General features: G+C 38.0%; 1 protein-coding gene across 4 annotated transcripts in view; it reads right to left on the bottom strand.

Moving 5' to 3' along the window:
• Nucleotides 1-14,162, bottom strand: part of LOC110452854 (extracellular sulfatase Sulf-2-like) — a 119,131-nt gene that overhangs the window by 93,320 nt on the left and 11,649 nt on the right. The window contains exon 1 of one of the 4 annotated variants that reach the window (XM_021501573.1): nucleotides 3,178-3,509. The exons of the other annotated variants lie outside the window; for them this stretch is intronic. The gene's annotated coding sequence lies outside the window, so the exon portion shown is untranslated. Of the gene's footprint in view, nucleotides 1-3,177; nucleotides 3,510-14,162 lie in introns of those variants that run through there. 4 annotated transcript variants of the gene reach the window in all.

Here is a 14,162-nt window from a genome sequence, read left to right as displayed (position 1 = left end):
TTATGCATTTTTTCATTTCTCTCATTTAATCAGTCAATTTTTTTATCAAGCATGTAAAATTCTATTAGAATTAAATGACATTCGACTTCAGCAAAAATACAGTGAAAAAAGAACAGAACTGCACACATTAACCCTTTCCCCCTACGTAACTTGAGTAGACTCTACCATGCATTGATATGGATGAGTTCATTATGGTCTAAAGTGGTGAAAGGGTTAAAAGAGCATATGTCATGTGACCGGCTGTATATTTTAGCAGTCTGCTGAAATCTCTACTAAACCTATTATTAATGGACTTCTGAACTGAGAAAATTTGTGATTTTTGTAAGTAAAGTTGTGATTTGATCGCAAAGATAAAACTAGTCCAGACTCACCTGCAAAGTGGTGGTACGGCGGATATCTGAAAGGGACTTATTTGTCTCTCTGGAAATATTTGAGAAGGGTCGATTGAACTATGACAGATAGTGTGATGCCATAATACCATAATCTCTATAGGATATTTACTTTATGAACTTAACTACTAAGTAACTCAAATGTGTGTTCATTTCTGAAAAGATGACAAAATAAACAGCAGTGCTGGATCATATTATTTTTTCCAAAAAAAACCCTACAATTTCATGATATCCCCTTGCATCCAGAGGTAATGAAACCCCTCACTCTCGCAAGAAAACAACCAGGAATAATGAAGTATTGCTTCGTTTATTGTATCAATTTTTTTCTCTCGGTACAAAATTGTAATTGAAAACTTTGAAACTCTTTTACAGATTTCAGATGTGTATGTGTTGAAACTGTTTACTGGTTTCACCTCGGTTCACGGTTCACGTCCTGTTTTCAACCTAGGAGTATTATTTCTGGTTTCTCTGACCATTCAGTTTTTAGGGCAGAAAACAAGGAAAGTAATTCAGTATGTTTTGTTTCTATCTTTTTGTACTTAAACATGTGTTATCATTAAAGAGCTTCTACCAGCAGGCACCTGCCCGAGAGCTACCCTAGCCTGTTAAAGAAAATGAACACGTTCTTGTAATCAACATTTTGTAATCTGCCCAGAACTGTGGCTTGGTATCGTTTTCTACAAGTCATAAATCATAATAACTGAATGTAGAGGTTCTTGGTATAAATGACAGAAACTTCATACTTATTGGACTTATTGACAGATACTTCAATACTTATTGGACTAATTGACAGATACTTCATACTAATTAGACTTATTGACAGATACTTCAATACTTATTGAACTAATAGACAGATACTTTATACTTATTGGACTTATTGACAGATACTTTATACTTATTGGACTAATTGACAGATACTTCATACTTATTGGACTTATTGACAGATACTTCAATACTTGTTGGACTAATAGACAGATACTTTATACTTATTGGACTTATTGACAGATACTTTATACTTATTTGACTAATAGACAGATACTTTATACTTATTGAACTAATTGACAGATACTTCATACTTATTGGACTAATTGACAGATACTTCATACGTATTGGACTAATTGTCAGATACTTCATCCTTTTTGGACTTATTGTCGATACTTCATACTTATTGGACTAATTGACAGATACTTCATACTTATTGGACTAATAAAAAAATACTTTATACTTATTGGACTAATTGACAGATATTTCATACTTGTTGGACTTATTGACAGATATTTCATACTTGTTGGACTTATTGACAGTTACTTCAAATTTATTGGACTTATTGACAGATACTTCATACTTTTTGGACTTATTGACAGATACTTCATACCTATTTGACTAATAGACATATACTTTATACTTATTGGACTAATTGACAGATATTTCATACTTGTTTGACTTATTGACAGTTACTTCAAATTTATTGGACTTATTGACAGATACTTCATATTTATTGGACTAATTGACAGATACTTCATACTTGTTGGACTAATAGACAGATACTTCATACTTTTTGGACTAATTGACAGATACTTCATACTTTTTGGACTAATTGACAGATACTTCATACTTTTTGGACTAATAGACAGATAGTTCATACTTTTTGGACTAATTGACAGATACTTCATACTTTTTGGACTAATTGACAGATACTTCATACTTTTTGGACTAATAGACAGATACTTCATACTTATTGGACTAATTGACAGATACTGCATACTTATTGGACTAATAAATAAATACTTCATACTTATTGGACTTATTGACAGATACTTCATATTTATTGGACTAATTGACAGATACTTCATACTTATTGGACTTATTGACAGATACTTTATACTTATTGGACTAATAGACAGATGCTTCATACTTTTTGGACTAATAGACAGATAGTTCATACTTTTTGGACTAATTGACAGATACTTCATACTTGTTGGACTAATAGACAGATACTTCATACTTTTTGGACTAATTGACAGATACTTCATACTTGCTGGACTTATTGACAGATACTTTATACTTATTGGACTAATAGACAGATGCTTCATACTTTTTGGACTAATAGACAGATAGTTCATACTTTTTGGACTAATTGACAGATACTTCATACTTACTGGACTTATTGACAGATACTTTATACTTATTGGACTTATTGACAGATACTTTATACTTATTGGACTAATAGACAGATGCTTCATACTTTTTGGACTAATAGACAGATACTTCATACTTATTGGACTAATTGACAGATTCTTTGTACATTGTTCCTCAGAGTCTCCTCCAATATTTAATATAGACTTTGTGAATCCTTTAATAACTGTACACATAGTAATTGGAGTTCTGACGACCCCTATCTCAATGAATTTTTAATTTAAACTTCTTTATTATATGGTGCACTGTTTGGGGTCTGTTGACTTAAAACTGATTTAACATGTATTCAGTCATAAAATATTGTCCACAGTAAAATAAATTCAACAATTTAAAAAAAAATCATCAATATATCCACATTTTGTATAATGTTTTTGATACCTTTATATAAAGTCTTTTGTTGAAATAAGTGAATGAAAATTCTGAAAAAAAATCTTCATAGAAATTTGCTGCAATAGTAATAAGGAAACAATGACAAGTAAAAAAACAATTGATAAAAATTGTTGGTGACAATATAATTACAAAAGGAAATATACACTCAAATGAGAGTAGGATGTACTTGACTGAAGATTATTTCAAGAACTAAGTCTCTTACCAGGATTGTGGTTTAAACTCCAGGAATACGGTAACTATATAACGGTTTTCCAGAATTCCATGAAAACACTTGCTTCAGGATAGGACGCAATACGTTTACAGTCCAGTCCAGTATAAATGTATGCTACATGTGCTCACAGGAAAGCTGTGCTCCCTCTTATATACAACTAGACAGTCGACAGCACTTAACAGAGGTCCATATACACTTTCATGAGAAAAACATCATGTTTGATTTTGATGAAAATAAAACAATGTTAGAGCTGTGAGGTAATCTGGCCTACATATCTAGGTGAGCATTCACACCCCTCCATGTGGTAGATCAGGAGCACACACACCCTAGGTCCTGATAGGCATGCAATTTTTCTCACTGAGCACTGGGGGACCACTCACACTGTTGGACCTGCCAGGCATGCAATTTTTCTCACTGAGCATGGGAAACCTTTCACGACCTCGTGCAATATTTTACATGAACATTTGGGGGCTTCCTGACACTGTTGGCATACAAAAATGACTTTGGGATAGGGGACCATTACTAGTAATTGTGGGATTTGGGACCACTCCTCACTGAGCACCACTCACAGTATAAGACCTGCCTAGCATGCTATATTTCTCACTGAGATCTGGGGGATCAATCACACTGTAGGACCTGCCAAGCATGCAATATTTTTCACTGAGAATGGTCAATGGGAGACCCTTCACACCCTCATGCATATATTTTACATGAACATTTTGGGGCTTTCTCTCTGACTGATGGTATAAAATAACCTCCCAAGCATATGATATTTCTCACTGAGCATTGGGGGACCACACACACTATAGGACCTGTCTAGCATACATATTTCTCACTGAGCATTGGGGGACCACACACACTCTAGGACCTTCCTAGCATACATATTTCTCACTGAGCATAGGGGGACCACACACACTATAGGACCTGCCTAGCATACATATTTCTCAATGAGCATTGGGGGACCACACACTATATGACCTGCCTAGCATACATATTTCTCACTGAGCATTGGGGGACCACACACTATAGGACCTGCCTGGCATACATATTTCTCACTGAGCATTGGGGGCCACACACTATAGGACCTGTCTAGCATACATATTTCTCATTGAGCATTGGGGGACCACACACACTATAGGACCTGCCTAGCATAATTATTTCTCACTGAGCATTGGGGGACCACACACACTATAGGACCTGTCTAGCATACATGTTTCTCACTGAGCACTGGAGGATCACACACACTAAAGGACCTGCCTAGCATACATGTTTCTCACGGAGCATTGGGAACCACACACACTATAGGACCTGCCTAGCATACATGTTTCTCACTAAGCATTGGAGGGCCACACACACTATAGGACCTTTCTAGCATACATATTTCTCACTGAGCATTGGAGGACCACACACACTATAGGACCTTTCTATGATACATATTTCTCACTGAGCATTGGGGGACCACACACACTATAGGACCTGCCTAGCATACATATTTCTCAATGAGCATTGGGGGACCACACACTATATGACCTGCCTAGCATACATATTTCTCACTGAGCATTGGGGGACCACACACTATAGGACCTGCCTGGCATACATATTTCTCACTGAGCATTGGGGGCCACACACTATAGGACCTGTCTAGCATACATATTTCTCATTGAGCATTGGGGGACCACACACACTATAGGACCTGCCTAGCATAATTATTTCTCACTGAGCATTGGGGGACCACACACACTATAGGACCTGTCTAGCATACATGTTTCTCACTGAGCACTGGAGGATCACACACACTAAAGGACCTGCCTAGCATACATGTTTCTCACGGAGCATTGGGAACCACACACACTATAGGACCTGCCTAGCATACATGTTTCTCACTAAGCATTGGAGGACCACACACACTATAGGACCTTTCTAGCATACATATTTCTCACTGAGCATTGGAGGACCACACACACTATAGGACCTGTCTAGGATACATATTTCTCACTGAGCATTGGGGGACCACACACACTATAGGACCTGCCTAGCATACATATTTCTCACTGAGCATTGGAGGACCACACACACTATAGGACCTTTCTAGCATACATATTTCTCACTGAGCATTGGAGGACCACACACACTATAGGACCTGTCTAGCATACATATTTCTCACTGAGCATTGGGGGACCACACACACTATAGGACCTGTCTAGCATACATATTTCTCACTGAGCATTGGGGGACCACACACACTATAGGACCTTTCTAGCATACATATTTCTCACTGAGCATTGGGGGACCACACACACTATAGGACCTGTCTAGCATACATATTTCTCACTGAGCATTGGGGGACCACACACACTATAGGACCTGTCTAGCATACATATTTCTCACTGAGCATTGGGGGACCACACACACTATAGGACCTGTCTAGCATACATATTTCTCACTGAGCATTGGGGGACCACACACACTATAGGACCTGTCTAGCATACATATTTCTCATTGAGCATTGGGGGACCACACACACTGTAGGACCTGCCTAGCATACATATTTCTAACTGAGCTTTGGGGGACCTCACACACTATATGACCTGCCTAGCAAACATATTTCTCATTGAGCATTGGGGGACCACACACACTATAGGACCTGTCTAGCATAAATATTTCTCACTGAGCATTTGCCCATGGGAGAAATTTCACACACTCTTTGAGCTGAGCACAGGGAAAAGGTGGGCTGTTATGTGCACCTTATCAATATTTCACGTTTTTCCTAATCAAATCTTACCCTCAAGTAGTTGTCTCAGCTGGTAACCAATGTTTTTCACCAAGCATTAGACAAGATGAATACACAAAAAATCACTCAATGCTATAGTTTTTCAGAGCAAAGGGAGGTAACTCAAACAAGGAGCTATCATTTGCCTTGTATGTACCCAGTTATTGGGGACATATCTCACACCCCAGGAGCTTTCAAACATCCAGCATTTCTCACTCAGTGTTGGATGCAGATTCAAAACTTTACAGCTGTCACGTATTCAAAATTTCTCCCTAAACAGTTTTCTATTTTCTATAAGATTTAAATCAATTTACTTCCAACAAATATGAAAGTAGACAAATATAACTGTAGCTGTCGGAAGTCCACTCTTTGTTTTCAACAATGACTACCAGGCTTAAGATTAAAATTATCGCAACAGCCAGGGTTGGGTACCTAGCAAAACACCGCCTGAAACAAAAAGTAGACAGAAAAGAGAGGAGACAGGAAAGATTGGAAACGAAAAAGATCCCAAGTGTTATCAAGTCAGTGGAAATTTATTTTCTTTTGGCAGTTACACAGTGAATGTTAATGACATTTTGACATAAAAGCATCCTGAAGCAAGCATTAGGACAATTTACGCAGTCATGAAAATAAAATGTTATGGACCCAGGGATACTCACTGTACATGAACCTGTTCAACAGAATCTGATTTTTTAAATAATTACTTTCATCTGAACCTTTAACAATTCAACCTGAATGATAATAATAGGCAGAAAGTTCTATATAATTATGAAATTTGAGTTTGATTGAGCCTATAGGTGCATTATTTGATAATTGATTTCAAGTTATTTTGTAGAGGGTGGTTTTAACATTTCCATCTTTTTAGAGGTTACTGTTAAAACCATGAACTTATGACATCTGGATAAATGGTGGACAATCGTGATCGGGTTGCTTTGTTTAAAACTGAAACGGCTACAAGTTGTTGTATATCTACTATTAAAATTGATTAGTCAGCTATTCCATGAAGCGATCTTTTTAATAGCTTTCATAAAAACCTGAGTAAGGAAGCATGTCGTGCACATGGTTCAAATTTTAAATCTGTGTTGTCCACATGTTTGAATATAAAACTCTGCATCTTACATATGTTTGTTTGGCATACAACTTGGCAGGTCAGATCACCGTGACCAACATGTGTGCACCAATACTGGTTACGATCTTCAAATGACAAAGTGCACTTAACAGATAAGTAGACATTCATTAAGGTCATAGGAGTGTATTGCTAAGCGGAAATAGGAAGTACATCCCTAGTTGAAAACCCAATTTCCGCATATTCTAATGTTTAATATTAATCTGATGAATATTGTATGTTGTTTATTGACAGAACAGTGTGTCCTTCCAATATTAAAGTATTTCAAAGCAATCCGGGCATTAATTCAGTTGTTTTTTAATCAATGTGTCACATGTGTCCATTTTTCTGTACTTCAGGAAACTGGCTGCCTATTTCACTACTGTGAAGTTTTTTCAAGAACGATAACTCTGACATGCAATTACTATGTGTATATGGTTATATTGTAAAATGTCAACTTTTAATCGTTTATAGATAATTAATTTTTCACAATTTCAGCATTTATGAAATTGATACACATTAATGCAATACGAAGCTATGTTGATCAGTATCATTTTTATTGACATTATTTTGCAAAAAATTGTATGTGTCATTTTTTTCTTCAAAATTCACTCTTTTTTACACAAATTTCCATGTAAAATCCCTAAAATTCTCACAACCTATTTTTTTTGGTGGCAGAAAATTTTCTTTACTTCAAAGCAATATAACTACAAAATTTGAAGAAATTCTACTGAGAAATGGCGACACAATCCTATTACCTTAAGGTCTTCCACTTTGTGGTGATGGAGTTTGCTTTTATTGCAGATTTAGAAAGAAACAAGCTTTTACTCTTTAAAAGTAATAAACGAACTTTAAAAACATCAAACTAATATAAAATGAAGCAAATAAATCAAAGATCCGTTTTATTGTAAATCCAAGCATTTAAGCCAATCAGGGTTGTATAAGTAATTAATAATTCAATAATTATGTATTGTCGTCTTTGAATGCAGTCGGACAAAATATTTTCCTTCAAGGTCAGTTTTTGTGACTTATAAACTGTGACTTCAATTCAAATCTCATTAGAAATTTAGAAACTGTAAAACAGGAAAATGTTAATTTCAGTCAAATTCTTGTGAAATTCTTGTGAAATTCTTGTGAAGGACATTTGCAATACTTTTACATGTAGTACTCTAGTGGGCGGACTTAAATAGATGGTACTCTAGGGAATTTTATATCGACCGTAGCCGTTTCTGCCTTAACTTGTATGAAGTGGCTATATTATATAAATTTTACTCCTTGGGATGATCAATGATTGTTACAGACCAAAACTTGTTTTACTCATTTTAGCAGCTGAAACAAATGCCAACAACAACCAACCCATCCTTTTTTTCATCAGTTCATCAATCTGTCAATGTCATTTACTCAAAATTTGAAAGGTTTTCTAGTCCATAGTTTTTTATCACAAAAGCAGGTGTAAAATATATTTGAATTGAATTATTTATAGATCCAGAAATCTATTCACTATTCGTGATGTGAAAGAAACATTCCAGTAAAGATTACACTCTAATATTGTACCTAACTGACTGATGAATTTTACTATGAAATCACTATAACTGCTTAACTAACTTTTCAATGTCTGTACATTGAAGATGTTTAGACTGTGTCCTATCTCATTACACAGCACAATGTTTCCCCTTCAGGACCAAGTTCACTCTGGAGTTGACCTTAGTACTATATATACTTGCAACATACAATCTTTTAACCCTTTCACCCCTGTGTAACTTTAGTAGACTCTACCATGTATTGATATGGATGAGTCCATTATGGTCTACAGTGGTGAAAGGGTTAACTAAAAGAGAAGTCGCGGTGGTCAAGTCGTCTGACATTCGGCTACGACTAGCCGTCCACCACTGGGTTGCGGGTTCGAGGCCTACGTGGGGCAGTCGCCAGGTACTGGTCGTAAATCGGTGTTTTTTCTCCGAGAACTCCGGCTTTCCTCCACCACCAAAACCTGACACGTCCTTAATTGACCATAGCTGTTTATAGGACGTAAACCACAAACAAACCAAACCAAACCTTGGAACTAAAACAACATTTCTCTTTTTATCATGAACATCATTAAACAACATTTCTCTGTAAAAATCTTGTGCAATAAAATATTCCATTATACACCGCTTTCTCTGTAAGTCTATCTGATGTGTATATAGACACGAATGCACCACTTCTCGGCTGAAACAAGCATCAGCACACATGTTAGCCTTCCTCTCCTGTCAGATGTCAAGTAAAGCTACATATTTTACAAAATGCACATGTAATTGTTACAAGTGAAACGTAACAACGGTAAATGTTGTGTCAGTAAAAACGTGCCGTACCATACTTAATAGCCTTCCCACACACCATCCTATTGATTTTAATGTGTACTGTTCATCATCAAGGCCATTTATTAAAATTGTATTTCACTGGATTTTATTTCCCCCAAGATGTATAGGTCTGGTGTAATAGATTTACTACAGAGACTTAAATCAGCCCTAGGATATCTTTGGGATCTGGGACCGTTCCTAGATGTCTTTGGGATCTGGGGCCGTTCCTAGATGTCTTTGGGATCTGGGACCGTTCCTAGATGTCTTTGGGATCTGGGACCGTTCCTATATGTCTTTGGGATCTGGGACCGTTCCTAGATGTCTTTGGGATCTGGGACCGTTCCTAGATGTCTTTGGGATTTGGGACCATTCCTAGATGTCTTTGGGATTTGGGACCGTTCCTAGATGTCTTTGGGATCTGGGACCGTTCCTAGATGTCTTTGGGATCTGGGACCGTTCCTAGATGTCTTTGGGATCTGGGACCGTTCCTAGATGTCTTTGGGATCTGGGACCGTTCCTAGATGTCTTTGGGATCTGGGACCGTTCCTAGATGTCTTTGGGATCTGGGACCGTTCCTAGATGTCTTTGGGATCTGGGACCGTTCCTAGATGTCTTTGGGATCTGGGACCGTTCCTATATGTCTTTGGGATTTGGGACCATTCCTAGATGTCTTTGGGATCTGGGACCGTTCCTAGATGTCTTTGGGATCTGGGAATGTCCTAGATGTCTTTGGGATCTGGGACCGTTCCTAGATGTCTTTGGGATTTGGGACCGTTCCTAGATGTCTTTGGGATTTGGGACCGTTCCTAGTTGTCTTTGGGATCTGGGAACTTATTTAGACATCTTTGGGATCTGGGACCTTTCTTAAATATATTTGCAATTTGGGATTATTTCCAGGTTTCTTTAAGATTGGAGACAGTCTCTAGGTATCCTTAGAATTAAACTGGGGACTAGGTTTCTATGGAATGGGTGACTTTTCCTCCAATCTTTGGGATTAGGAATCTTTCCTAACTTTGTATGAGATTGAGGACTATTTATAGGCATTTTTGAGATACAAGACCATTCTTACTTATCTTTGGTATTGCAGAACATCCCCAAGGTTTCTAGAATTTTTGGCAACTTTGGAAATTTTGGACGATTCCTTGCAACTTTGGGATTTTGTGTCATTCTTGGTAAATTGGATATTGGACAATTCCTTGTTACCTCGGGATAGGGGACCATTCCTGGTAACTTTGGTATAGGGGACCATTCCTGGTAACATTGGGATAGGGGTCCATTCCTGGTAACTTTGGGATAGGGGACCATTCCTGGTGACTTTGGAATAGGGGACCATTCCTGGTTACTTTGGGATAGGGGACCAACCTGGTAACTTTGGAATAGGGGAAACTTCCTGGTAACTTTGGGATAGGGTACCATTCCTGGTAACTTTGGAATAGGGGACCATTCCTGGTAATTTTGGAATAGGGGACCATTCCTGGTAACTTTGGGATAGGGGACCATTCCTGGTAACTTTGGGATAGGGGACCATTCCTGGTAACTTTGGGATAGGGGACCATTCCTGGTAACTTTGGAATAGGGGACCATTCCTGGAAACTTTGGAATAGGGGACCATTCCTGGAAACTTTGGGATAGGGTACTATTCCTGGTAACTTTGGAATAGGGTACTATTCCTGGTAACTTTGGGATAGGGGACCATTCCTGGTAACTTTGGAATAGGGGACCATTCCTGGAAACTTTGGGATAGGGTCCTATTCCTGGTAACTTTGGGATAGGGGACCATTCCTGGTAACTTTGGAATAGGGCACCATTCCTGGAAACTTTGGGATAGGGGACCATTCCTGGAAACTTTGGGATAGTGTACTATTCCTGGTAACTTTGGAATAGGGTACCATGCCTGGTAACTTTGGGATAGGGTACTATTCCTGGTAACTTTGGAATAGGGGACCATTCCTGGTAACTTTGGAATAGGGGACCATTCCTGGTAACTTTGGGATAGGGGACCATTCCTGGTAAATTTGGGATAAGGGACCATTCCAAGTAACTTTTTCAATTGGGACCCCAGCTAAGTATATTTTTTTTTCATTTTTGAGGCATATGTCCAAAAAGTCAATTAAATAAAAGAATGTAAGTTATTCCTTCCAAGACATGTATCACAATTATGGAATTAGTTTTGGTTGTCCTCCAGTGTGGCACCACCAACTCAGACTCACGGCTGTAGAGCTGGATGTTTCACCACGACACCACCACTATGACATCACAACTCTAGTTACCAAATGTCCTTTGATGTACCTGGTGTACATCTAGAAGTCTATATAAATGTCATGCATATATGGCAAGAATAGATCACAATTCAACAAGTAGATAAAACGCCATTCACAAGCCATTTTGACCCATTACAAACATGGTATTAGTATTTTTCAATTGCTCTGAATGTTGATGTTACTCAACAAAATATTGTGATAAAATTACGGAGTGGCTGCAGTAAATCACCAAGGACCGGTGATCCTGACCCACGCGAACGGTGGAAACCGAGGATAAAACTGGAATACTTTATACACATACCACTCAAGGCTGGTTCACTTCGCCTCCACATTGATACTCCAGACAAGATTAATTTGTAGCTATAGATCTTTACAGTCAAGTACGTTTTCATCAGGACACTCTTACAAGATTACTGGTCTAGACGAGGATCGGTTGTCTTGGTTATGCCATTTCACCCTTAAAACCACTCACAGGCAACTTAATCAGTGGGAGACAGAAGGCCACTTCTGGAAAACTGGGGTTCTGATAACATATCGATTCCTCTGGTCCAAAACAGTAACCTTTGTTACTGTAGTGCACTTAAATCTAATTGATTTGTCGTTATTAAGATGCTAGCTTCAATAAATATTCCCAGGACTCGTTTCATGAAATTGTCAAATAAAGTACCAGAGGAAATGAATTTAAATTTGTTGATCACATGTCCAAGAATTTTCACAAATGGTGTCAAAAATACACTTTTCCAGGTCACTGTTCAAGTCTGGTCATATTGTCTCTGTTATCTCCTTTGTGACATAGAAATGTTAATTTGAATAACATGACAAGGTTTCATCAACATTTGTCACAATAAGTCATTTAACACAAAGTCATATGTCACAGAAAATAGGACATTTGACATGGGCACTTAATAACAGGGTAATCATCCAACTAAAATATGTTGGCGAAGTATTGCAAGCAATCCCGAGTCCCCCACCTTAGTACAAACTCTGGAAATGAACAAAGGGCCATAACTCTGATTATATTGGTGTATGAAATCAGTGACATTTCAGCATTGACACTTTACCATCAAAAGAGGTCCATATTTATAGTCACATGCAAAAATTTAGAAATAGACAGATTATAAATGCTCCAGACAAAGTCTTGCACAGTGACCAAGGGATCCTAACTCTAGCTCTCTCCACAGTGGGACATGGGACAGGATTTTAGTATGTGATACACTGTATCCCAACAGGTAAGTCACATGCAAAGTTTGGCAAATGTGAGTGACAAGAGTGCACAATATATACCCAGAATAAAGTGATACTCTGTCAACAAAGGGCTATAACTCTCCATAGTGGGGCGCTTTCAGATCATTGCATTCCACCATGCAAAGAAGTACTCCAATACAAGGTATGGTAAATGAAGGAAGGCAGAATTAAGAGACATGCCCTTATCACAGTAGCATAGAGTGAACAACTTTTGGGCCCCAACTCTGTATATGGTGACAGCTAGAATATATGGGACATGCCCTAATCAAAGTGAGGCACAGTGAACAAATTATTGGACCCCAACTCTGTATATGGTGACGGCTAAAGTAGCAGAGATATGTCCTAGACAATTCAGTGACACACGGACAGACTGACGGACGGACTGCTAATATAGTCCCTTCCACGTGTAGCACTGTCAAAATCCGCTGAGCCATTAAGGACTAGTTAAAAAGATGCATCATTTTAAAGATAATGATCAGCCAAATATTTGTGATTTGGGAACATTTTCATTTTAAATATGTATGTATAAAGCATTAACTCTTTAAAGAAAAAAACCTGACAAGTCATATAGTAAAGAAGAAAGTGTTTTAAACACTTTTGAATGCATAAAACTTAAAACCATGACGCAATTCAAATATCACACTCAAAGCAGCAAAAAACGTCTGTGATGATTAAGACTGGGAGGCTTTAATGAGAAGAACATCAGCTGAATACTACGTACTACCCTCACCAGCTGTAGTCAGGGGAGGTAACACTGCAGTTACGGTAAATACTCAACAGTTCTGATGGCCATATATATAGCTGTACTCAGGGGAGGTTACACTGCAGTTATAGTAAATACTCAACAATACTCAGGGGAGGTTACACTGCAGTTACAGTAAATCCTCAACAATACTCAGGGGAGGTTACACTGCAGTAGGTAACACTGCATTTACGGTAAATACTCAACAATACTCAGGGGAGCTTACACTGCAGTTATGGTAAATACTCAACAATACTCAGGGGAGGTAACACTGCATTTACGGTAAATACTCAACAATACTCAGGGGAGCTTACACTGCAGTTATGGTAAATACTCAACAATACTCAGGGGAGGTTACACTGCAGTTATGGTAAATACTCAACAATACTCAGGAAAGGTAACACTGCATTTACGGTAAATACTCAACAATACTCAGGGGAGGTTACACTGCAGTTATGGTAAATACTTAACAATACTCAGGGGAGGTAACACTGCAGTTACGGTAAATACTCAA

This window comes from Mizuhopecten yessoensis, unplaced genomic scaffold (assembly GCF_002113885.1).
Source record: "Mizuhopecten yessoensis strain PY_sf001 unplaced genomic scaffold, ASM211388v2 scaffold6919, whole genome shotgun sequence".
In the NCBI taxonomy this organism is placed as follows: domain Eukaryota; kingdom Metazoa; phylum Mollusca; class Bivalvia; order Pectinida; family Pectinidae; genus Mizuhopecten; species Mizuhopecten yessoensis.
This window is presented reverse-complemented; position numbering and strand designations above follow the sequence as displayed.